Consider the following 12,816-nt stretch of genomic DNA (forward strand, 5'->3'; position numbering starts at 1 on the left):
ACCCAAACAGGTGGGAATTGGATGTCTGTTTAAAGTGCACATCCCCAGTAAGTAGTTGTACACAATGTAATTACCTCCACCCACCCTCCAGTTCTGGGGAAGGAGATGCCACTCCCTCTGGATTTGTGCAGTTTCAGGAACCAGCTGAACACAGATACTCGTCTGACAGCCTGTGGCATTCAAAATACTCCAGAAATGTTTTGTTCATCGGGCTGTAATTTCCCATTTCTTACACAGCCTGGGATTCCCTTAGAGTTCCCGGAGTGCCTTTATCTCAATGTACGTCTCCATATTTCTATAAATATTTTCCCCATTTGAAATTTGCTTAAGCAAAAAGAAAGGCTTTTTATGTTCTTTTATTTTTATTTTGTGGAGTGCAATTTAAAAAAAACACACACACATGCACACAAACACACTACCACTCAAAGTCATATTTAAGCCGAAAACACACAAATACATGACTTGTAACTGATTCCTGTGAAGAGGACAATGCTGACACCGGTGAAATGGTCTGAGTTCCACAGAGGTCGAGCTTTTGTACACTGACCAGCTGCCACGTGGCCGCACACAAGCGCCGATTACAATAAAAGCCTTTATACAGCTTCGAGAGCTGAGGTGACAGACTATTCATGAAATGAAGCTATACACAATGCTTAAAAACTAGTGGGTCATCACACAACTGGCTACTTTATATCTAACTGATACTGAAATGATTGATATGATGTCATGTTTTATGACACGTGGTCAATTCTTAGGCTCATTTTACACAGAACAAGGGACGAGAAGGAAACAAGAATCTGTAAACATATTCCATACACTAGGTTAATTTGTCAAAATCATCACAATTAAACGCAGACATTATTTATTTTTGTGAGATGACCTCATATGTAACGTCATCTAACAATCTGTGACTTCCTCTTATTATCACAGACTGGTTTCTTGTCAGCCAAAGAAAGCCCCCCCTGAAAGCCCTCTGTTCTCTGGAAAATTATTAATTAACACATACAGTATTTCCCTCACAAAAAGCAGAAAGGCTAAAGTTAAATTTCCTTTCAGCAGATGTTTAGTTTAGTTACTTAGTAAGACTGAAAGGAATAGTTCAACATTTTTGGAAATAGGCTTGTTTGCTTTCTTGCCAAGAGTCATAGAAGAAGATCGGTTCCACTCTCATGAAATCAAGTGGTGTCACTGTTCTAATCGAACTCTCAGCAAGGTAACAAATATGTTTCCCTAAATGTCGGACTATTCCTTTAGGGGATTCCTATCCCTGTTCAGAACTGCTTAAAAATGCCAGGCAAACGGTTTTCCAGACACTTTGACTTATTGCTGTGGGAAAAGCACAGGGCTTACTAATGACTTCACCAATGGTTCAGCGCTGTGGAATCTGTCAGTGAGTCAAGGCACCATACGTGGCACAGACAATGCCAGGAAACTGAAGCAGCTAAATGTAGTATAGGCTCTGCCCAGTATGTTTTCATCTGTGTCCCTTTGTTGATTTGCCAGCAGGCTTGGCGAATGGTGCCATATGTAAAAACTGAACATCTGTCGAATTCATTCTCCAAACCAATAGGGGGCCAGCAAATCCCCAGAGTAACCACCAGCTAATGCTAGATGCTATGTGTAGCTGCCCTTCGCTAGTAAGCTCCATTAGCTGTCCCGCCAGCCGTTCAGACAGGGAGCTCAGGGATGAGGAGAGTGTTGCTGTTCACACCGTTAGCACAGGGGCATTGGACCAGGACACACTGGGGGCTAGCTGGTTAGCATGCTAACTTCCATTGGTATCTCTGCAACATAATACATAGACACCTAATCAAAGCTCCTTTTTACTCACATTGTATTGGTCATTTTAGTTAATTTTATTTATAACATATCACCCCTTTAGGCATTGGATGGTTTAAACAGGGCAAACGAGTTTGGCTTTGATAAGGTTGGATTGAATGAATGGGGACTGTTGGGCTTTGGCGGAGATATGCGCTCTCCTAAGTGCCTTTATAGTTTACTTTATTTTATCATTAATTTTAGTTTAGTATTGCTAGATGCTAACTGTAGCTGCCCTTCTCTAGTTAGCTCCATTAGCTGTGCTGCTAGCTGTTCAGACAGGGAGCTCAGGGACGAGGGGAGTGTTGACGCTCAAACCGGGACAGGCTGGGGGCTAGCTGGTTAGCATGCTAGCATCTTGGTGCTTTTTCTGCAGGGAAACGGGTTTAATCGTTATTCTTACACATCCCAGGCATGAAGATGTCAAACAAAAAATGTTAAACCAAAACAAATAAATCTTTCTATAATTAGCCTTTTTGTTATTGTAGCCCATCCCTGCTACCATACCTTAGTGATGAGTAGTACAGCAGACGGCACATTATTAGCCAATCCAGAGCCTAATCTCACACAAACACACCGCCAGAACTTAATGATCCATGACTTTTCTGTCACCACACTGTCCTTGTTTGAAAAGAACTGGCAGGTATTGTTGAATCAGGTGCCACATGTGACACCCAATCACGATGAAACTCCAAAAGGAGCCTACTGCTGTAACATTTCAGTGTTAAATAAAAAAATGTATGTGTAGGTCTGTCTGTACTTACTGTAAATGGTTTACATAGATCCTCTTCTTCTGAAGTGTGAAGTAATTATAGAGAAGTGCCGCTTCCCTCTTTCTATGGCTTCTCAAACCCCAAACAAATGCAAACACGCACACATACACACAGTACAATTTGGACAAACATGGGCAGCTAAATCCTGACCACAAGACTCATTGTTTTAGTCACAGTACACAGACAATTCCGTTTTTTTTTTTTGTTTAATGACGCTGACATCACTTTCATTTCATTATTTCATTTCTTTGAAAGTGAAAGGCGGTATAATTCCAGGAGCATCAATCATCCCTTTGTGTGCAGACACTGATTTTTGCACATGACATCGAGCGGGGCCTACATAATAGAACCTGAAGTGGGTGTCAGGTCTGATACTGTTATTAAAATAGATCCTCCCCACAGTCTGTAATGACAAGATGCACCATAGCCAAAAAACCCATGATTCAAGTGCGTACATGCAGCCGTGTGTGTGTGTTTCTTTTAATAGGCTGACACGGCCCCTCAGGGTTATTGTGAAATGGTGTTTTGTTTTTTGTTTTTTTGTAAAATTGGTGTTCACTTAGTCTCCACGGCTGATCACTTTTCATTGCAGATTAGTAGACCTGTGTTATATATTTCCCTGAAATAATTCCAATAGTTGAGAAAGCCAGTCAAGGCAACGGTGCACCACTTCATTGGACTTCATCGCTCTTGCAGAATCACAGACTTTGCAGGCGCACTTGTGAGAAAACTCATCATGAATGTGTAAAAAAATGATTAGATAATACTTGGAAATGAAAAATGAAAAACACTTGGATCATGGAGGCCAGGAATGATATACTATCAAATCATGATGATGGTCACGGTGTATTTCCAAACACATCAAATATAACGTTAACGTAAATAAGAATGTCATTTGCTCCATTCTGCTACATCCACAAGTGAAATGAAACAAAAAGCAAAATGACATACCTAAATGGGAAAGTGAATATCTATTTGCATTCCTTAATGGCCTCAATGGAAGAGGAAGATGAAAGGAGGTAGTTGAAGATAATTCTGGTTAACTCTGGTTAACACTGCTGTCAGTTTACGTCACAGAAATAGATATGCAGTGAGGAACAAGGTTGACGAGAACCAAGACAACACCAATCCAACCGTTCTAGTCAGATGGCAGCACACCCGGTTCTGCTCGATGGTTGTCCTCCTGGAGGTGAAAAGTTTATGGCCACCAGCCTGATGATCAGGTGTCCCTCTTGGATGCAAAGAATGATGGATGTCTGAGGAAGACCGGGATGGATCAGAAGATCAAAAGATTCTTTAGGTGTATTGCAAGAGAGGACATAAGATATATGTTGATGATGTAAGGCAGCACAATCCAATACAACAGAGAAATGCCCTCTGTGAATGTAGGTTTCTTCTAAATGAATAAATAGAAAATACTTCAAGCACTCTATTGACAGATACTGTAATGCCACCCAATGTTTTCTAGGACATGTGGTGAATCAGGTGAGAAACAAAGTGTTACTACTGGCAGACATAATATTGTCAGTGTTCTGGTACAAGGGTTGATCTTTATATGAAGTGTCTTGGTTCCTTGTCGGTAAATTTTGAACAGTTTCGAAAACGTGTGCCCAGAATAGAGTGTGTGTAACCAATTGTAAAAAAAAAAAGAAAAAGAAAAAAACTGTAACACCAAGTGCCAGATACCACTATGCTGACTGAAGGTCACATGACTTCATAAAACTGAGTGAGTGTGTGAAAGAGGGACGGCCACAGAGCTGTGGTGTGTTGGCGTGTGTCTAAATGTGTGCAGGTGTACTTGTATGTGTGTTTGTGTGTGTATGTTGAAGGTTAAGTTATGACTGAGACCGTGTTTAGTGGAAAGAGTAAAACGTGTGTGTGTGTGTGTGTGTGTGTGTGTGTGTGTTTTCCTGTAAGTCATTCATTTTGATAGTAATGAGCAGAGGTGGAGCCAAAATATCAATGCTTTGGCAGATAAAGCAGCTGTTATCACATTAGAAGTACAGTCATTATGTCATCAGCACTGGTAGTAAGTAGTTTAGTATAACAATACTGGCAGCAACTGATAGGAAGTCATATAGGTAATAAATGATGTAGTATTAGTTATCACTCACTGCATTTACATGCACACATTCCCCAAAAGGTTTAATGTTATTCTTCTTTCCATCATTAAGGGAGCAATTTGTAAGATATGGCCAGGATTTTAGTTCAGAACATCCCCCAAAAATGAAACATTATCAACAGGGTATGAAGGAATAACAGTTGCCACAGCCACAGACAGCCAGCACTGCGGTGACATGCTGCTCCTATGTTATGGCCATATTCTACAAATCTCACCTGGCTATTTTAACAAAGACGGGTGCCCACCATGATTGAAAATACTGCATATGCTGCAAAGTACGCTTGCTATGGTGGTCAATGTTGCCGGTGATACGCACTGCTGTGCTCGGGCATACTCAATTACGTTACTTGCCCGCCTTCTTCACTGTAGTTCTGCTTTCATAAAAAAATAAAAAAACAATATCTGGTCAGACGCTGGACGCCACGATCATAAACTATAAGTGTCTGCTCCCCACAGCAGCAGAGTATCAGGAGTCAGTTTTCACTGCAAGTAATGAGATTTCACCCACAACAGGATAGTGGAGGATTTGTTGTCAGAGGGGAGAAGCAAACCTGGAAATGTTTCGGATTCAAACCCATTGGCCGTAGGGAATCTGATAACAATAATGAGTGAACAGGAGTTGGTTACCTCACTGAGAAAACCCCCTTCTTGTTCCACCTTGATGACCGATAACCACATCGCATTTCCTGTGACTAACCTGAGTGCCCTTTCTTATAAAAAGGAGGAATCAGTAATACTGGTATTATCGGCTTGTTAGTTGACAGGAAAACCTGTTCTGTTATCAGCATGATAAACGCCCCCCTTCAGCGGGCGTATGTGCAAGAAAATGAGATGCAGAGCCCAAGAGTGCCTTTCCAGTTGAGAAAATGCCATTTAGACCTCCTTATGTGCTAGAAAATTAGTTGGTTTCTACCTGCATCTAACTGCTTAAGTACTGTAGAGGTGTAGCAGTTATACTTTATATCTGAGTTACACAATAAAAGTTTATTATGGAGTTCTTTCACCATCTTACACCACCGGTGCTCCACCTCACACCGCTCGTGCAACATTTTATTTCTTCTACCCTTGTCCCTCAGATATCCTGCGTCGAACACTGTGGAACACTTGAAGTAGGCTTGTGATGATAGCAGTATTAGCATTATAAAATGTCAGAAGTAACAGTACTGATAGTAGTGGTGGGTTAGGGTTAAGTACTGCACCGCCAGTCCAAAAAATGCTCTTTCAGTCAAAAGTAATTCCTCAAATTTAGAAAACATGACTTTGTTATTGCCTGCAGTTGAACTTGAAGCTCAATTGGATCTTGTCATTGCACTGTGTAATCATGTAATCTCACTCTTGTTTTCCTGGAGTGTGTGTGATCGTATTTTATTTGTGTCTTGTGTGTTTGGTGTAACCGTTCTGCTTTCGTGCTGCCGTCTTGGCCAGGTCACTCTTGGAAAAGATCTTTTAAATCTCAGTGAGTTTTCTACCTGGTTAAATAAAGGATATTGACTGATAACTTAAGAATACATACAGTGCTATATGTTGCGTATGTGGAGTTACAATCCTTTTTCCCATATGGCCAATAAAAAAAGTGATACAAATTGTTACACCGAGCTCCTTTAATATGCTCGTAAAAACAGGAGCTGAATGGGTGTGAGGAAACAGATGCTGACATCTGATAGCCTGCAGATATTTGGGGGTAAATTATGAAAAAAGAGGCTATGACCTGACAACACGCTGAGGTCTGGAGCAAAAATGTTGCCTTTCTGTCCCATTCTTGTTTCTTTCTTACCCAAAATGAATCATGGCACATACCAGTCATAGTGGGTCAGCTGAATTCACAGAACCTGAGGTCAGCAGAAGAACTGTTGCCCGGTTTCGTTTGCTTGCTTGGCCTCTATACGCTTGATGAGCCCATGGAAGAATTCCATAAGTAAAACCTGAGAGAGGGAGAGTCCATAAAAAGGCCTGTGTGCTGGCATGTTAACAATACACAGTGACTTATCCAGGAAGTTTACCATATCTTTCTTAAAACAGGGCTATACAGAGGTGAAGGGGTGAAATCAAGATGCTGACATCACTGTTTTGACTTCGCAGGCCGCTGCACTGACGGCAACGGGGTTAATAATGATACTGAATGTAGACCCCGACTTAGAAATGTTTGTATTCTTGAGGGAGCGAGCGCCCTGAGCCACGTAACAAATATCCCAGATGTTTTCATATAAATACTGACCTCGTAATCAACATGATATCCGACCGTCTCTTTCGCTTTCTCTTTCCCCAGCTGAGAGGCAGATATATTAAAAGATATACAAGATGGTGTGTGTGTGTGTGTGTGTGCGCTGTGTAGTGTGAGTCGAAGTTGGAAGAATGTTGGAACCAGGCGGGCTACTTTATTTACCCACAAATGTCAGAGGTCCCACGGCAGAAGAGAAGAGAGGAGAAAGACAGCTGAACAATGTCTTTTTCACAGAGAGTGAATAATAATCCTTATTTTGTGAAAAAACAATGACGGGGACGTTGTTCAATCAGATAACTGTTTCCTGCTAAGTGGCAGTTTCAAGAAAACTTTTCCAAGGAAACTGAAATGCTACTTAAATATCTGACATGATAAACCCCGAAAGAATACCTCAGTATTCCAGGAAGGAAATGGTGTTTTCGAGAGAAACCTGCCTGAAAACATTTCCATTTATGGTAGTGTTTCATCCTTATGTCATATGCTTATTTTTCATTTTGTGAATAAACTCTGGCTCGCAGGTTCACGGCCGCAGAAAGAAGACATTGATATATCAGTGTTTTTACAGTGTCATTACTTTGGTAACAGTGGAACAGTGCTTGAGTAAAAGTCTAAAAGCGTCTGATTTTGAATGTATTGAAAGTACAAGTAAAATTATATTACCTGTGTGCATATAATATGTACAATAGACTTTATCCATCCATTGTCTGTAACCGCTTATCCTTTAACAGCTGCAGGCTGACATATAGGGACAAACAACCATTCACGCTCCCATTCACACACGTCTTGTCTTTGGACTGCGGGAGGAAGCTGGAGTACCCGGAGAGAACCCACGCAGACACAAGGAGAACATGCAAACTCCCCACAGAAAGGTCCTGCCCTCGAACTTCATGACCTTCTTGCTGTGGGGCAACAGCGCTCACCGCTGCTCTGCTACGCTGTAAACTCCCACAGAGCCAGTGTACTTACCGATTACCTCAAAAGCACCACATAAAGGTGACCAAAAACTTTAAGTTGTTAAAACATTTTAGCTCTTATAACTCGTGTAACATCACTGCTCTTTCGTGCTTGTTTTGACAAATTACCAAAAGTTGTATATTATATACTTTCTCGACTGCAAAATCTGCGGATCATTTTTTCCAACCACCCCTGAAGGCAGCATAAGGGGAGCCCAGCCAATCAGGAATTTCAAAGCATCATCTGACAGCCAGAGATAGGATCGACAGGGCAGGAGGCTAGTTTCACTTTCCCAGAAAACAGAACATTCCTATAACTCTGCGACAGCACGGCGACCATATGAACATAAATAAAGAGTCACACACAAAGACCAACACAGAGCATGATTATGCAAACTTCTTCTGTGGTAAAAAAAAAAAAAAAAAAGCAAACAAAACAAAACAAAAAACAACTTTGTGATTGTGTGTGTGTGTTTGCGTAAGTGCCCTGATTGTGTGCAGATTTGTTTTTACCTGGGGCACTGTAAACAAACTGTGTGTGTCTGTGTGTGTGTGTGTGTGTGTGTGTTGTGTGTGTGCATGTCTTGAGGGGGTTTGTGCATTGCTTGTTTTATCAGAGGGTGTGTGCAGCCATTTAGGCGTGCCACGATGATAACCGCCTGTCCCTCATCTGTCCGGTGACAACATGTGCTGGAGCGTCCGTGACAGTGATCACAGGACAACTGCTGTCGACAACAACATGTTCTGCGCTCCTCCGAACATTTCGCCAGCCCCTCCCCCACACACTTCACTCCCCCCTTTTCCTAGAAAGAGGAGGGAGAGCAGGAAACTACAACTCAAGAAAAGAAAAGAGCTTTAATCCTGGGATATGCCAGCGAGTTCGATTTTCAGTTTCATTCTGACAACTCTTCTTGCACATTGTATTGTTGTTTTGTGATGTGGCTTTGGAACAGCGGAATTTGCATGTGTTTAACAGGCTGTTACAAAATGCACCTTTAAGGCGAAGTTTAGTTTTGGAAAGAACACTCATTATATGCCAAATGTGAATCTGGTCAGACTTCAAGTTGAGTCAGTTCACATAACCCAAAATCATAAAACACATTCTGCCAAAGGGCCATTTACCAATGTGGGAACCCTGTCTTTGTTCTACGAAGAGGAAGTTTTCTTTGTGTACTATCCTCGCTGAAACATCTCCTGGGATTGTCCCACGGCGAGGGCTTGTGTGTTTGGTTTGTGGAGGCCAGGGCAAAGGGCCAAAGTTGGAACAAACACAGCAGCGCTGCCAAACGGCCAGGCCGACAGAACCAACGCTTGGTAGCAGCTGATAGCACAGCTACACGGCACGAGCTGGAGCTCTGACATCACAGGTCGTAATCAGACATAAGCACATGATTTATCACTGCCGAAGACAAGAAGTGGAAACGGTCTGGGTAAGAAAACAAAACATTACTGGGTGCTGAACACTAGATTAATTCCAGTAGAGATGACAAATAATTGCTGCTTCCTTATAACAAAAAAAAAGCATGACAAAATTTAGCAATGAATTGTTGTGTAATGTGGGGAATTTCTTTTTTTTCCACATCTAAGACACTTACCAAGGTAGAGCAGGGTTTTCTGGAATGGCCTCCAAAACAATAACGCAAAGAACCAGATGTGTTTTTTATTGGGAACTGACTGGGCTTAAAGGAAAGGGCTGGAGAGTCTTGGTGATGCTGTCAAATGTCAGGAGTGGACCGAGGGGACAGGTCACTGGCCCGAGAGTGAAGTACAGGAATAGTACAGCAGAGAACTTAATCAGCTAATGGGGACTGCCCAGAGCCTTCGCCTTAAATACACTGAACCAACCGGGGAACCGAAATGGAATAATGTGCAGACAAAGATTGAGAGGATCAAATGATTGTTGCTGGGACTGCTTCCAGAGTTGCAAAAGGTTTTTTTTTCTCCATGGTATTATAAACCGCTGTGTCATCTGATAATGCTTCAAAATGAACAGATCCATTTATCAGACCGGCCTCGTCGCAACACACTTCATTTCCTCCGCAGTGCACGAAGCAACGGGCTCTCGACCAACCACAGACGTTTCGGTCTGAATGCCTGGTAATTGGAGCTTTATTGTCGAGGTGGGTGGGGTTAAGGTAATCCAGAATGGATAGTTCAGGGGCTCTGAGGGGCAACGGGCCTCACGTAGAGAATCTATCTCCCAACGTTTTAATTTGTCAGGAGCAACATTGCAGCGACCTTCAGCAGAGAGTCGGAGTGCCCAGCATTCCCTTTTTCACATTCAACATGCACACAACTATTGTTAAGTTGTCTAGATAAGACTTGGGTGTGGTCTGCATGCATATTGAACACGTAAAAGATAAAGTTGCTGCCAAAGCCAGCCAAAAGTCAAAGCAGATAGCTGACGAGCTAACGATGCTGATTGTGTCCCCTCACGTTTCTTGTGTGCCAGGCAGCGGCGGAGAGTATATTAAAGGTGCTTTTAAGGAGGACGTTTTAATCTGAACATTAAATAGATTTTAGTGTGTGAATAAGCCACCACTTCCATACTTCTCTTTACTTCGTTTATATTTGCAGGGACCCTTATAAGTAGCCACCTATCTAGCGTCAGACGGCATTCTGGGGGCCTTATTTCTCTCTGCGGACAGCTTTTTGAAGAGATTCGTCACATGAATATGTCAGAGTTTGTATTGTTATCGTATCAATATTGTAGATATAACCTTTCAGAGTTTGAATTTATTTTCCAAAACAACATAGCGCCCCTTTAATTACACTTTTTATTTGAACTATGTCTACTTTATGTTGCTTTCTGTACCACATCATTAAAGACAGAAAGATTGGACTATATTGTATCGTGCTGAACCTAGGATGAGGCTAGTAAATATTAAGCATTCTTGGATATAATATGGTGCAAAGGACTATTTTAAGGTGTCTTGTCATGTTTTAGTTGTTTATGAGTTGCTAGCAGTTCCACCAAAGACGGGTTTTCCCCCTAAAACTGCTCACGTCAGAATAGTTTGAAGCTCAAGGAGATAAAATTACAACATTATAGAGAAGGCGATATATTTCTAGATACATATCGTGCGGCAGAATTAGTTTTCTCTTCTTTTCCGACCCCAATAATGATCTCACAACCCTCAGATTTATCTTGAGGTCCCTTTGGAGGGGGCCTGATGTCATACATGTGAAAATAAATCAGCCGCAGGAGAATGTCTAGGGCACTTCTGCTTTCATACATTAAGTATACTTGCTGATAAAACATCTGTACTTTCCCTTCCGTCACAGCTCAAATGTAGGACCTTTCCTCACGATACAGTAATATGTTGATACCACATTATGTGAAGATTGGAATACACCTCCCACTGCTGGTTATGGGAAACGGAGGGCAGACTTCCTCATCACACGGTGCCAAGGATAATGTTTCTGAAGCTCACGCATCAGCAGGGAAGCTCAAATCCTCCGCCTAGCAATCAAGTGATTCTCGGACCCGGGTGCATATTTCTGAGGCAGTGCGCATATGTGAGAAATGAACCTCCTCCCCCCGACTTTTACGGAAGACGTTTTGCCAGAAGCTTCTTGCCAGGATGACAGAGCGCCTGTTAGAACTCTACCAGTACAGCTGCCCGGTCTGGTTCCTCGGAGCCACTCTGGCTTTTTCATGTGAACCTGTTGATTCACTTGCAGCGGGTGCATTACTGTAAGCTGTCTCACTCGCCGAAGGGCCATTGTTTCTTAACGACTCTGATTTTTATGGACTTTTTAAAACGCTTGCGCCGGCTCATGCTATGGGATGACGTGCCCTTGACGGGGATACTGAATAATCGGTTCCAGAGAATATTTACGCTGCCCACTTTTCCTCAGTGGAACAAACAATAACATGGCACTGTTCTGCCGGAGGCCGGAGGAGACAATGACTCCTCAGTTACTCTCAAATATGACAGAGGGATGAGGAGCAGGATGAACGAAAGTGGGCACAGGGACATCTTCAATATTATGATTTTGAGGGTTTTTTTTTGGCTAATATTTTCAAAGTTTGTCCGTGTGCTATTATGGGAAGAAAGAAAGTTTTCCTGATGAAGGTGCACTGTGTAGTCACGGGGAAGACATTTTAATCAGAGGAGAAAGAGCTTATGACTGATTTATTGTATATTTAAAAAAAAGATAAACAAGTTATTTTCACGACTGGATGAACAAACTGACCTTAAAGGAACAAACACAGTTTCACGCTGTTTTACTTTGTTGACATGTGGCGGACCCTGCCACCTCTCTAGCTTCAAACAGCTCTCTAGGGGCCAAATGAACATTTCCGAGTTTCTTCTCCAAAAAACTACATAGCGGCCCTTTAACATTGTTAGCATTGTTATGCCCTGATTGACATTTAACATCAGGCAGCACTGGAAACTATCGAGGCGTCAGGGACTTTATCAGTGCTGCAGTGCTTCTTGTAACCATCAGGACTTCATGGAAGACCTTTTTCTACTTTCACATTCTGCTGAATCACCTTTGGTGCATAGGTCACTTATTATTTTACCGCATCATCTAGATCGCACAGCAGATAAAGGTAGTCTAATCGTCTGTGTTTCCTGCTCTGTGAATTAGAAAGTAACACATGTCCCGGCGCTATTTTATTACCTCCTTACTATAACCAGAAACGATTCACTGAAACGCAGCTTCTCATTTCGCTGCAGCTCCACTTCCACTTTCACCAAGACGCAATCCTGTTCTGACAGATGAAGGCAGGAACTACTGGATCAAGTTACTGGATCTGAATCGTAGTCAGGCGCTGACAAAAATGCTGCTGGTTCTTGTTTTGTCCATCAGAACAACTCATGCAATACAATGACATTCAGAGAGGATATAAAAGAACCCGCCACAGTTACAGTGCCAGTTGGTTTATTCTGACAGTGAAAGGGATTAGGCTCATCTTGC

The sequence above is a fragment of the Sparus aurata genome, chromosome 23 (genome assembly GCF_900880675.1).
Source record: "Sparus aurata chromosome 23, fSpaAur1.1, whole genome shotgun sequence".
Classification (NCBI taxonomy): domain Eukaryota; kingdom Metazoa; phylum Chordata; class Actinopteri; order Spariformes; family Sparidae; genus Sparus; species Sparus aurata.